The sequence below is a fragment of the Seriola dumerili genome, unplaced genomic scaffold (genome assembly GCF_002260705.1).
Source record: "Seriola dumerili isolate Sdu_G_001 unplaced genomic scaffold, Sdu_1.0 BDQW01000149.1, whole genome shotgun sequence".
Lineage (NCBI taxonomy): Eukaryota > Metazoa > Chordata > Actinopteri > Carangiformes > Carangidae > Seriola > Seriola dumerili.
In genome coordinates, this window is record NW_019174404.1 from 23,000,793 (window position 1) to 23,013,239 (window position 12,447).

Here is a 12,447-nt window from a genome sequence, read left to right on the forward strand (position 1 = left end):
CATCAAACTGCCCCCCCCACCCCCCTGAAAAAAAAAACCTCTGTCCCAGGTGACATTCTTCTGTGTATCTCGCCACAACACTACTGAAGTAGTGGCAATGTTGGTTTTGGGGATGTTCAGTTTGGTGATCTGTGAGTTTTATTTTAGTGGTGAAGTCCTCGGTTGGAAGAAGTTCGGGAAACACTGGAGTGAAGAATGATTTAGCCTCTCCGCAAGTCAACTGGTCATGTACAAAAGTGAAATTTGTAGACAGTGGAGACTTTCTAAGAAAGAATATTTACAGTTTAAATGGTTGTTTGGAGGAAATTTCCATTTCCCATTTTCAGTGTCAAATAACAGTTTACCTTATTAAAATCCCCAGGAAACAATTAGCAAATTACAGGCATACAAAATAAACACCACTACAGTAAATCTGCGTATTTTCGGTGCAATTTGACAGCAATCAGTTATGACAATTGTTCCCATTTGCATTCCTCAAATTATATGACACCAATTTAAAAAGTGGCGAGAGGAAAACAAAACTTCTCAACAGTCTTGATATAATGATATCACTTCCATTTCTCTGTGGTCGCTCATTTTGATCTTCGCTAAGCTGCAGTCAGCTGAATTTATCCTGAATAAAAAGTTCTTCAACATTAATTTCCACAGACATATTTAACAACTGTGAACTGACTTTTTTCCTATTGATGAAGTTGATTTTTACATATTAAGTTAAGCCGCAGTATACATGTGTGATGCAGTGAGCACAGGCTTATCTGTCCTTGTCGGTCTCACTTTAAATGATCATCTTTGAGTTACTGAGACTTTCGAACATGTTCAATATGATTGTTTTCTTGTTTCACTGATGAGACTTGTGATCCGGTCAGCATTTTATTTCTTCTCAGAAGTTCCTGTTAATGCAGGAGAAGGAGGTTGGTCAGAGACAAGGTTGAATTTTCAACAAACAAACTTTATGTTTTTCCTTTTTAACATTGTTCTGTCTCTTCTGGTGAACAACACCAGAGAGCGTGTGTTTCCAGGTTTTAGATTGAGAAGAAAGCAATATACACTTCTCTCTCTGTCCAAACACCGTGAGCAAATGTCAATAAAGAGTGGACAGTGGTAAAGCTGGAGAGAGCTCGGCTTCTCACTGAAGCAATTAGCTAAGTGCAAAACAAGGCAACCCCAGCAGCACTCTGGAGCTGTTGGCCGCTGGATGAAAGGAAACACTCTCACCTAACATCCTGATCGATATGTGTGTTCTCTGGTTGGCCGTGTCCCACAGCAATTATCACACACACGCACACACACACACACACACACACACTGCGACATCACCGTTTGGGTCGAAGAACATTTGACCCACACCCCTGCAAAGTCAAATAAAAGATCCATTCATCTGCTCTCACTGCAGTGTACTGACACACACACACAGAGTGTACAGTGTGCTGTAACTTGTGATGTAAATACAATTTGTGTTGTTAGGTGATCATATCATCACTGTTCTATTCTATGGAAACAAACTTTTATTTGTTCATCAGATTTAAGAATTCATTCAAAAATAAAAGGTAATTTTAAAAATGTGAATATTTACACTTAGCGATGAAACAGTATAAACATTTTTTATCATGATTATAGTGACCATTATCACAGTCATCAGCTTGTCACAGATGTAAAGGTTTGAGGGGTAAAGGGCTGGACCCAAATGCAGCCAACGCATGGGAGACGGTGCAGACAGGTTTATTAAACTAAAAAGGCCGACATGAACAGACGACGTGAACTGATGAGGACAAACCCAGAACTACACAGACGAACCGACACAGACAAAGGGGAGCACATAGACTATATAGACAAAGGAGGCAAGGGTGATTGAACACAGGTGAAACACATTAGGGCGGGGCAGACAATCACCACACAGAAAACAGGACCAAGACAGGAAGCAAAACACTGAGACACACAAGGAAACAAATTACAAAATAAAACAGGAAGTGCACGGGGAAACAGAGCACAAGACAGTGAAGACTAAACTAGACACTAGAAATACCCAAAACACAAAACTAAATCAAGAAAGTCCAAAAAACCAAAACCCTGGAGCCTCCAGGCTGAGACCATGACACAGCTTTATCACAGTGTTGATAAAATAATCAAAAAGTAATAACACACAACCTGAAATCATTTTACCAAGTTTTATAATGGAATTATGAAATAAACAAAAATAATCAGCAGCACTTATTCTTTACATTAAACAGTAAAATAATAACATGTCCAACACATCTGTGTCACAGATGAGGACAAGGGACCAGTAGCAGTACTGCTGCATGCCCACTCTGTGAACAAAGGAATAGCTAATGTGTTATTATTATTATTATTATTATTATTATTATTATCGTTGTTGTCATTATCATTGTTCCAGGATGACAGAGTGAATCTGCAGCCCCAGAATAAGTTTCAAAACTTATTGACTATGCTGCCGTGACCCTTTTAAGTCAGAACTGTTCCATATTCATATTTGTTAAATAATATTTGATTGTTTGTAGAAATCTGAATTTTGCAGAACTCTCCATACAAGTCGATTCCTTCGTGTGACAAACTGACGATCCTCCATCCTCCTCTCTCTGCCACTGAGATGGTTCATGTCTGCTCTAAGTGCTGCAGCCCATCAGCTCCTCCCTGTAGCTACAGACGCCATCTGACTTCTCTGAGAGATGTCACTGATATTATGATAATAGGTGTGAACCTCCATTTAGCAATGTTCTTTGAAATTAGGGTGTCGTGTGCGTGTGCGTGTGTGTGTGTGTGTGTGTGTGTGTGTGTGTGTGTGTGTGTGTGCGTGTGCGTGTGTGCGTGTCCAAGGTGAGGACAGTGTGCTGTGTTCATCAATCATGCTTTTCAAAACCATTACTGTCTGTTTCTGTAACCTCATAGGAACATGTAGGATGGAGGAGTCAGACACTCAAGGCTGAACATCCAACTTCACCGCACCATGTGTGTTCATGCTATAGTGAGTGTGTGTGTGTGTGTGTGTGTGTGTGTGTGTCGATGTGAGGAGCGGTGTAAGAAGCGTCTCCTGGGTGATGGGTGCATCCACAGTTTGGCTTCAAAGCAAATATCAATTTTTCAGGAGGTGAAAAAAGGAAGATGTCAAGGATTAAGGCTTCACAAAGGTAAAAAGAGAATGTATTGTATTCCACACCTCCCTCAGAGTACATGCACCGCTCTGACATTTTTAGATTTGACTGGTGTTAGCTTCAAATCAAAGCTCAATGAGAAGAAAGTTGCTTTATTTTGTCATCTCTGGAAACAAGTGAATGAATTAGTTTTTTTTAGTTTTTTTCATTTTGGCAGATGCTATTTGCTGCCAGTGTTGACAGTCAATGTGGCTATTCAGGCATGTGCATAAACAGACCTCAGAGGGGGCTGAAGCACCTGCAGCTTTGCCTCCTAGAGAGAACGTGCCCTTTTCTTTCTTATTTTTAAAAATAATTTCATTCATCAAATAAATAAATTACTGTTTGCACAGAGCCTTTCCTGGCTGCCAATATATAAAATCAAAACATCATGAAGATGGCATTTTGAAAAAACAGATTAGTCATTATTTTCCTTGAAATGAAAAGAGAACATATAATCATTATTAGTATCTCCACAAATAACACAGGACATGCAGGTTTGTGGCTCTGTCTTCTCAACACTCCAAGCTCCAAGCACACATTGTACTCATGCTTCACTGTGATTAGCTCAGCTGTTTTGAGATCTATGAGATCAATGATAAAGATGACAATAATTAATCACCCACACCCTCCAATTTCTATTCCACTTCACCGACTGTAGTCCTTTTGCACATGCCGCTGCTGCTGTTAGCACTGCCTGGTCTGCACAGGCCATACAGATACATGCAAATAAACTGAGAAACATAATCATGTTTCATATTTCATTGTTTCGCTCCCCGACATCCTCACATTATTATTACACAGAGGTAGATATGGAGCTCCATGTCGTCCTAATGAAAAGAGCAGGAGATCAGAAAATGCTAGTATGTGTAGTTCTGAAAGGGAATTTCAAAAGACAAAAATATCTTTTTGTTGATGTCTAAGAGTGTTTGGATCTGCAGTATGATCTTAGTTCACATGTAGTGATACTACAGTTATTTTCTTCATAGATTTATTCTTCAAACATTCCCTCATTCTCACTCCGTATTTCTATTTTCTTCCTTTCATCCGTTGCTTCCAGCTCTTTGTGCTGCCGCTCACATGTCCTGCAGTTCTTGAGGAAAAGTGTCGGAGAGGAAGCCTGTGGGCTGTGACCTAGAATTTAAATCAAGAGAAAAACCATATCTGCAACAATCAATATTGTTTCTTTAGCGTGCTCTTTGTTCTTTGCGACAGCACATTGGCAGTCTCAACCAGCCGGCTTTACATAAATGCGGGTTTTTGGAGAACAAAGATGAGAGCTGCTGGGATAAAAAAAAGTGCAGGGGCAATGTGGGAGTGACCCCTGAGGCAAAAGCAACAATTGTTCTACATGGCACTGCGTTTTACAGATTTATGGCCAAAACGCAGCTGGATTGTGACCTACATGCAAGTAAAAAAAAAAAAAACACACTGCAATCTCAATCAAATAAGTCAAAAAGAGATGGAACTTAAATGATCCCTGTGGAGGAGCTCCACAGCAGCACAAGTAATAAGATTCAACGGATGAATCATCGAATAAATTAAGCAACAAATGTGTTAAAAAAATGACAAAACTAATAAGACCAATATATAACTAAAACATTCCTTTTAACTCCGGGAAATAAACAGGCAAACTCTGAATTTTAACTCATATCTGTTCGAGGGGAAAACTAAGGAAAATAAAGTATGTAGATTTGTAGAAATGCATCACATGAAAAACTGCGGTTCATCCGTATCATCAGTAAAGTCAACAGAGGACAGCAGCTGTGTAATGCTCTAAACACCATCCACATTATCACAGAGCGCCTGCACAGATGCGTGTGGCATATGTACAGACTCTAATGACACCAACATCACCGGCTCTTCCTGCTTTTGTAAAGCTGGAGGAAGCTATTTGCCATATGTCCAGAAAAATGTCAGTTTGTCTCCGTGTCTCTGCAGAACAGGCACATGGGACATGTAGTTGTCTAGTTTCATGGTGGTAAACTGCCTGAATTGGCTGATAATGAACAAACGAATAGTTTCTACTGAGATGCTTTGAGGGTCGGTATGTAGTGTGCCTCACATGCTGACTCAGACACTACAAAAGCGCTCACATTCTCCTGTCTACTGGGCTTTTATATATTTCCAATCTACCTGCCAGTGATCCACACGGAAGCATCACAACCTTTAACTGTGTTAGAAAAACACTTCTTTCATGTGTTTTACTCTTAACATCAAAATCTTCTTACCTCAGATCATAGTCCATGTTTAATGTTGTTGTGGGTTTTAGGCATCAAAGATAACCAGATAAAAAAACTCATCATCTGGGGTGGGGGGGTTGTTGTGCTTTAGAAAGAGAAATGTAAAGACTATGCAGCACAGTAACCATTTCACAAACTGTCTATTGAAGCTGTTTTGCTTGTTAAAATTGGTTCCTGCTCAATTTATTATTATTGTTTTTGTTTGTTTTTGATTGTATTTGTTTGAACTTTATTTACCCAAGAAGTCTCTTAAGATACATTCTCTTTTTTGCAAAAGAGAGCTAGCCAAAAATTGGCAGCACATTGTAAAATTAGACGGAGGAACACTGAGTAAAACAAGAACCACCTCCTCCTGGTTGTTTCCTCCACCAACCAGCTAAGTTAAAGTAAACACGGTCACAGTCTCTACTTCCTGAGTTAGAGTGTTGAATAATGGCCAGAAGTGTTTTTGCAGAACATTATGACGTCACAGTGAAGTTAACCTTTGACCTTTTGGATATAAAATGTCATCACTTTATTTTACCCTCTTATACATTTCAGTTAAATTGTGACATAAGTGTATGAATTTCTGAGTTTGTGTGGTTTGTGAGGTCACCTTGACCTTTGACATTTGACCACCAAAATCTAATCCGTTGATCCTTGAGTCCAAGGATGTCATGTTCTGAGGAGAGTCTGGCTCTGTAAAAATACATTCACATGATCTGGTCTAACAGCTGTTTGAAACTGAACAAGACATTTTTCAGAGATCGACAGGGAGTTTGTTTTACTTGAAAAATGAAAAGCTACATGTGAATGTTCCTTCTCTCAATGGGGTCCATCCAGTTAACATATACAAGTTCACCTCTTTATATGTTGTTTGTCTGGTCTTTGTAGCTGTCAGCTTGTCTTCAGTTTGTCCTTCAGAAGGATGCAAGTACATTTTTTATACTATAGTATCTGAGACTACAGGGCTCTTTATGTTGAGTAATTACCGACATTAATGTGTAAGTGAAGTCATTTGCATGATGTGACACATGTTACTCACGTTACGGTATTGATCCCTCTTTGCCATTTTAACAATAGCACCTTTCACATGCTGCAGCTCTCCTCTCGCGTTGTTGTTTCTGTGAATAAAAGCATTCCCAGCACCATATGGCTGTTGAGGCCCAGGAGAGGGCAAATAAAAACCCTCCATATTCAAGGAATGTTGCAGGAGGGAGCCAGGGGAGCCTTTCCTGCGTCTCAATTAACAGCAGTCTGCCAAAGCATTAACCCTCTCCCCTGAATAAATGACTCTGAGGTTTATGTGAGCATGCATGTTAGATTAAACCCAGTGTTCTATTAAAGATATGATTTGCAGCAGTAATTGTGAGGGGGTAGTAAGTGACTGGTTCAATTAACTGTGTGAAATGATCAGTCTCTGGATGCAGGTCCAGCTGCAGTGGGATGGGAAGTCTGAGATGCTGATTTGAAACTGAAAATGTAAAAACCTTATTATGAGCATGTATTATGGATCGGTACACGACAAAAACTCAAAGTCCTAAAAGTTCCTTTCGTCCAATCCAGTTTGTGTTCCCACTGCAACTGAAGAAGGTTTGGGAAATAGTACAAGGAACTGAGCAAGAGTGCATTTGGGGCTCGTATTTAGACAATCAGTGATGGTCAGCAACACAAACTTCACCTCAGTAGTTGCTAGGTCACTAGAAAGTACTCTTACCCCCACACAGTAATAGCTTTGGAGCCTGGAATTAAAGGTCCATATAGTGTAAAAGTAGATGTCCATGTGTAGTTTGATCATAAAGCAGGTCTAGCTTCTATATTAATACTGTGAAAGTATCAAAGCCTCAGTCCACAGAGAAATGCACACAGCCTGTATTCAGAAACTGAGCCTAAAAAAAACAGCCACCAGGACTTCTGGAACTTTGTGATGTCACAACAAAGCAGTCACAGCTCTCAGCCCTGCCCCAAGCCCTGCCAGAGAGGCTCAGAGCCTCCTCTCTTCTGATTGGCTCAGCAATAGGTAATGTTAGCTCTCTCTCTCTCAGTCCTATTAAAGAAAATAAACATTCTCTAATATCATAGTTGGACTTAGCTTAGTTCAAAATCAAAATCATCATCAAAAGTGTAAAATATAGGAACTTCAAAATTAGACTCAAGTCAGTTGTCAGGTTAAGTTCATATGGGTTCCAAAAAGATTCCTGGGTTCCTGGAAAAGTTCCAGTATTAGATTTTTTTTATTTTATTTTTTTTTATTTATTTTTAATTAAAATTTAATTGTTTGTGATGGCAGCAAATAAATAAGCAAGACATTAAAACCACCAACACTAGTTGAGACCAAAACAGACTGATGTTGAATCTGCCCTGGACAGAACAACTTGGTCCAGCTCCAATGAAATAACAAATGACAGTTGAGCATATTGTCGCTGTGTTCAACAAGCAGATTAATCCAACTTTGTACACCTTTATGTTAGCGCTCTGCTGTAACTCTGGCTCTCCCTGTAGATTTTTGGGGGTTTTTCTTTGAGGATCAGATTCAAGCTGTAGACTGCAGGTTACAAGGCATTGTAATCTGCAGCTGTCGCAACACAGACCGAAATACAATGTTTTCCTTGTTTTAATACATTAGGTGAATATTCATATTCTTTAACAGGTAGAATAGTAGGATAAGGAGAGTACTTCAGACTCTAACTAGACTAAATGAACATGATATTAACATAATGTTTAGTAGTAGATTTCCGCTGCTTCTGATGCTTATGTTGTTGTTTAATATCCTGTGAATGCTTGTATTAAGATATTTTACTGGCCAGAAGATGTAAATGACTGTATGTCTGATACATTGGGTGAACCTGCAACTGCTGAAATGTGTACGCATGAGATGAGGTTAAGTTTAGACGAGAATGTGCAAGAAATTGTTCTAAGTTTTAGCACTGTGTAGAGAAGAGTGTCTTTGATTTACTTTCATCTAAACTTGAACAGTTGACAATAATGTGATTAATTACTTTTACTTACATACTGGCTGTTATGCCTGTTGGCATGCAGGGCAGCAACAAAGGATCACCACATCTGTACCCCAGATGTGTTGTAGGATCTTCAGCTCTTCCTCCACTGTCCAGCACCAGGTGTTCTTGGGTCCTGCCTCTTTTTTGTTTTCCGTCCAATGATGGGCAGTTCAGGTGATGTTGCCCCGCTCTCTTCGGATGACATGCCCGATCAGTCTCCATCGACCTTCTCATGATGATGGTGGCCATGCCGTCTTGCCTGCAGCGGGCGAGTAGATGTTGGCTGGAGATGGTATTGAGCCAGAAGACATGCAGTATTTTCTTGTGTGTGAAGGTTGACTAGCTTGTGGAGATTAAATGTCATCATGATGGGAGGAGGCCTGTGTGTAAAGGGGATGAAGGCAGTGAATATGATTGGTTGCAATCATCACAGCCCTCCTTGTCATACCCACTTACAGTGTATGATAATGTATTCTTTCTGATCCCACCCCCCTATCCAAGCACAGACACTAAACTACTAGCACAGCTTGAACATACAGTACAGAGCCCCTTGATTAATGACGACAGAGCCGAGAGCTACAGGAAAGTCAAAGAACTCCTCCCTACATGGATTTATAACAAACTGCTTTAGCAATGCAACCAAGTCTGAGTGCAGTCATCCATATCTCTCAGCAGGAAATATTAATCAAAGAAAGTAAGATTTTCTCTGTTACAGGTCACTAAATTACTGCATAGTAATTCTTCACACCTTGCTATTGAGGAGTCCAGTAAGAATACAGTATAAGTCACCTGAATTTTACTTCCTGGTGAGACCAAGGACTTAGAGAAACAATTAATACTTCTCATTTCTGAGCGTTTCTCCTTGATTTCTCCGACCTCACGAGGCTCCACTCTGTCCACATTTTACATCTAATTCCTCTACAGTCGCTGGTGCAGGAGAAAGGACAAGGTCAATGGCAACTCGCTAACGGCAGGCTAGCCAAGGATAGCTTCTCTCCAGAGCCCTTTGTGCTGATGCCCTGCTTGCATCATCAGCTTCCTGCATGTCACTGTTCTCTCCCTACCTGGGGGAAGGGCCTCCTGTCAGGTTAATTGCACAGAGGAAAACACTTTGCTGCAGTAAACGTTGTATTTAAGGAGCATCACTCCAGCACCAACACACCAGGTTCAGCACCGCACACAGTTTCTGGCTTTCTGAATGAAAGAAAATAGGACATTTGCTCATAATCAGTGTAGTTTGAGTCTTTCTGTACCGCTTGACAATAAGACTACCCTTATAAAGGATTTATAAATGTAATGATTTATAATGAATGTTTAATAATAATGTTTTATAATGAGGTCATTAATTCAGTTGTTAACACTTTATAAATCATGAATAAACTATTATAAACAAGTTATAACACAGTTTTCATACGTTGATGATCACTATTTGGCAGGATCAAGTTAATGCTTACTACTCATTAATCTTTATAATGATTTACTATTATTTGTTATTATCTATGAGAACATCACTTCCTTTACTTTTCTTCTTTTTTTTCTTCTTCTGAAGTTAGCATGCTAACCAGCTAGCTCAGTCTCGTCACTTCCTGATACAGTCATTGTAGTGTTCAGTCTGTCCTGATGAAGCAGCTGCTCAGAAGACATATTTTAACCTCTTGTAATGTAAACACAACGATGGCTGAAGGCCTTGGTAAGTAAACAGCTGCTAATGCTAATGTTAGCTATGTAGCAATAGCAAAACTTGCCTAAAGCTTATACTGTAGCTCCTCTAATAAATGATGATGTGTTTCACACTTTACCATAAGGCCTTTCACCAGTTACAAATGTTTGTAACTGATAATAAATGGTTGTAAAATGAGATGAAGAAACATGAAGATGGATGGAGGGAGAATCACAGAGATGTGAACAGTGTAACAAAGAATGGATGAGCAGTTCACCAGGTAAAGGAAGGTTCCCACCTGTGTTCTAGCTGGAGTGCTGAAGTCCTGAAGAAGAGAGCAACCAGCAGAAAGCATCTCAACTTTACTATCAACTGTGCAGAACAATTAAGAACGTTAAGATGCTGACAGTGGTTAACTAAGTGCAGATATGACATGTGGGCAAGTTCATTAATAAACTAGTTATAAACCATTCATAAATCCTTTATAAGGGTCGTCCTATTGTAAAGCGGTACCAGTCTTTCTAATAATCAAAAGGCTAAAGAGGAAACATCACTTTATCACCCTTCAGTGTTTCAGACTGATTGATCAAGGCCAATACCAGCCTAACATGACTGATAAATTGTATGAATAAACATCACATAGAAGATACTTCCCTCACATTTCATTCGCATATTCAAATCGCCCATAATCAATAATCCTGTCATATCCAATCACACAGGTAATGTTGATCCCAGGGAAGGGGGAGGAGGACGAAACATTAGCTTCTTAATGAGCACATTTAAAAGCACCTTGGTCAGATTTATGAGTGTAATTTACAGCGGGCATGCCGGCGTTATCAATTTAAAGACGATGTACAGAACTAACAGACATTTGCATAATGCAAACTCACAGCTTTATGCTGACTGTGACAGTGTGAGGGTACAGGAGCTGCAGGTCCACATGAATGAATGCTTACACACTGACACAGCATAAACGTGCATGAACAAGCATGACGGGGAAGATTTCTGATTTTCTCAACCAAATAACAAAACAAAACAAATTTCCTCATGTACCTTCAGTGCCACGTAATTAGTTTTGGTTTCATTGACTATCTGCAATTTTAATTCGGTCTGTGGTCGTCGTATCATTTACAAGAAAATTACACAAACTCAAATATTCAACAGCAAATGTCCCAGTTACTCTGGATTATCATGGTGGTTTTCAGAAGGCCTGCCATGTGTGTAACTGTAGAATGTGATTCAAACCTGCAGCACATCAGTGAGCTACACTGTTGCACTGGGTGACATGGTCTTTCATAACCACACACACACACACACACACACACCTACACACACACTGTTGTTTATTTGGAATCAATCCCTCACACACTGTCCTGCTGCTGCAAGTACTCACAGCAGCAACAAATGTGGATCTAATATAATCTGAAGCTGAAAAATACACTATTCCCTCCTGTTTGAGCAACTTTGGATAAAAACTGCAGGATCCAGCTGTTACAGGAAATATCTGTTTTAAAAAAGAAACTCCACATTTTGAGAGGTTAGAGTCAAAGACAGGGCAGCAAAGTCAGAAAGTATTAATAGAGACCAACATGTTGCAGGGTTGGGAGTTTACATGGAATTTAATGATTGATATAAAACACAACATCAGGTTTATCTTTTTAAGGTTATGTACATTTCTTCAAAGATGAGTTAAAAACTGCATCTTTTTAAAAGCTCACGGATACTGGACTATAACCCTAATTTTACATTAACAGTATGCATATCTATTATTATTTGTAGTAGTAGTAGGTATAACTTCATGTTATTATTGTATTATTCAATTTACACACCTACAATCTGCAATCAATTTGTCTTAATTATTAATAATTAATCAACATGACTAATGAAACATTATTTATTCAGAGAAGGTTATCTCGGGGTTATGGTTAGAATTTAAATGATTGATCATGTTGATAACCTTTTAAGGACCCTCTTCACTCGCATATTCAATGGAAACTAAAGTATCCTGAACACTTCAAATGTGTTTTTTTTACAAACACATGCCCTGTCTTATTGTCATGCTCTACAATAAGCTTCAATTGTAATTCCAAATTTGTGGAGAAACTGGATCACAAAACGTGTAAGTGTTTTCTGCTCTCCAGTAACTTTTTAGTACGCTTTCAGACCAGACAGATAACGACCGTTAACGCTAATTAATGGTTAATAGGACACCTGTGAGGCAGAGTGATACGTGAGTTAAAAGTCCTAGTGCTGTTGTACTCTACATCAGCACTCATGGAATGACTCTCGTCCAATCAAATGACTTGGTCTGAACTAACTGTTGTGGTTTACCTCAGACTCTGACCTCAGTGTCTGTTGGCATTTAGGTGATTTCCACAGGAACCAGCAGCTGGTTCAGACTAAATGAAAGGTGCAATTTA

At 39.3% G+C, this 12,447-nt stretch overlaps 1 pseudogene; it reads left to right on the forward strand.

The window, feature by feature from the left end:
- The window catches only part of LOC111226151, a 92,845-nt pseudogene that overhangs the window by 65,099 nt on the left and 15,299 nt on the right, over nt 1-12,447 (forward strand).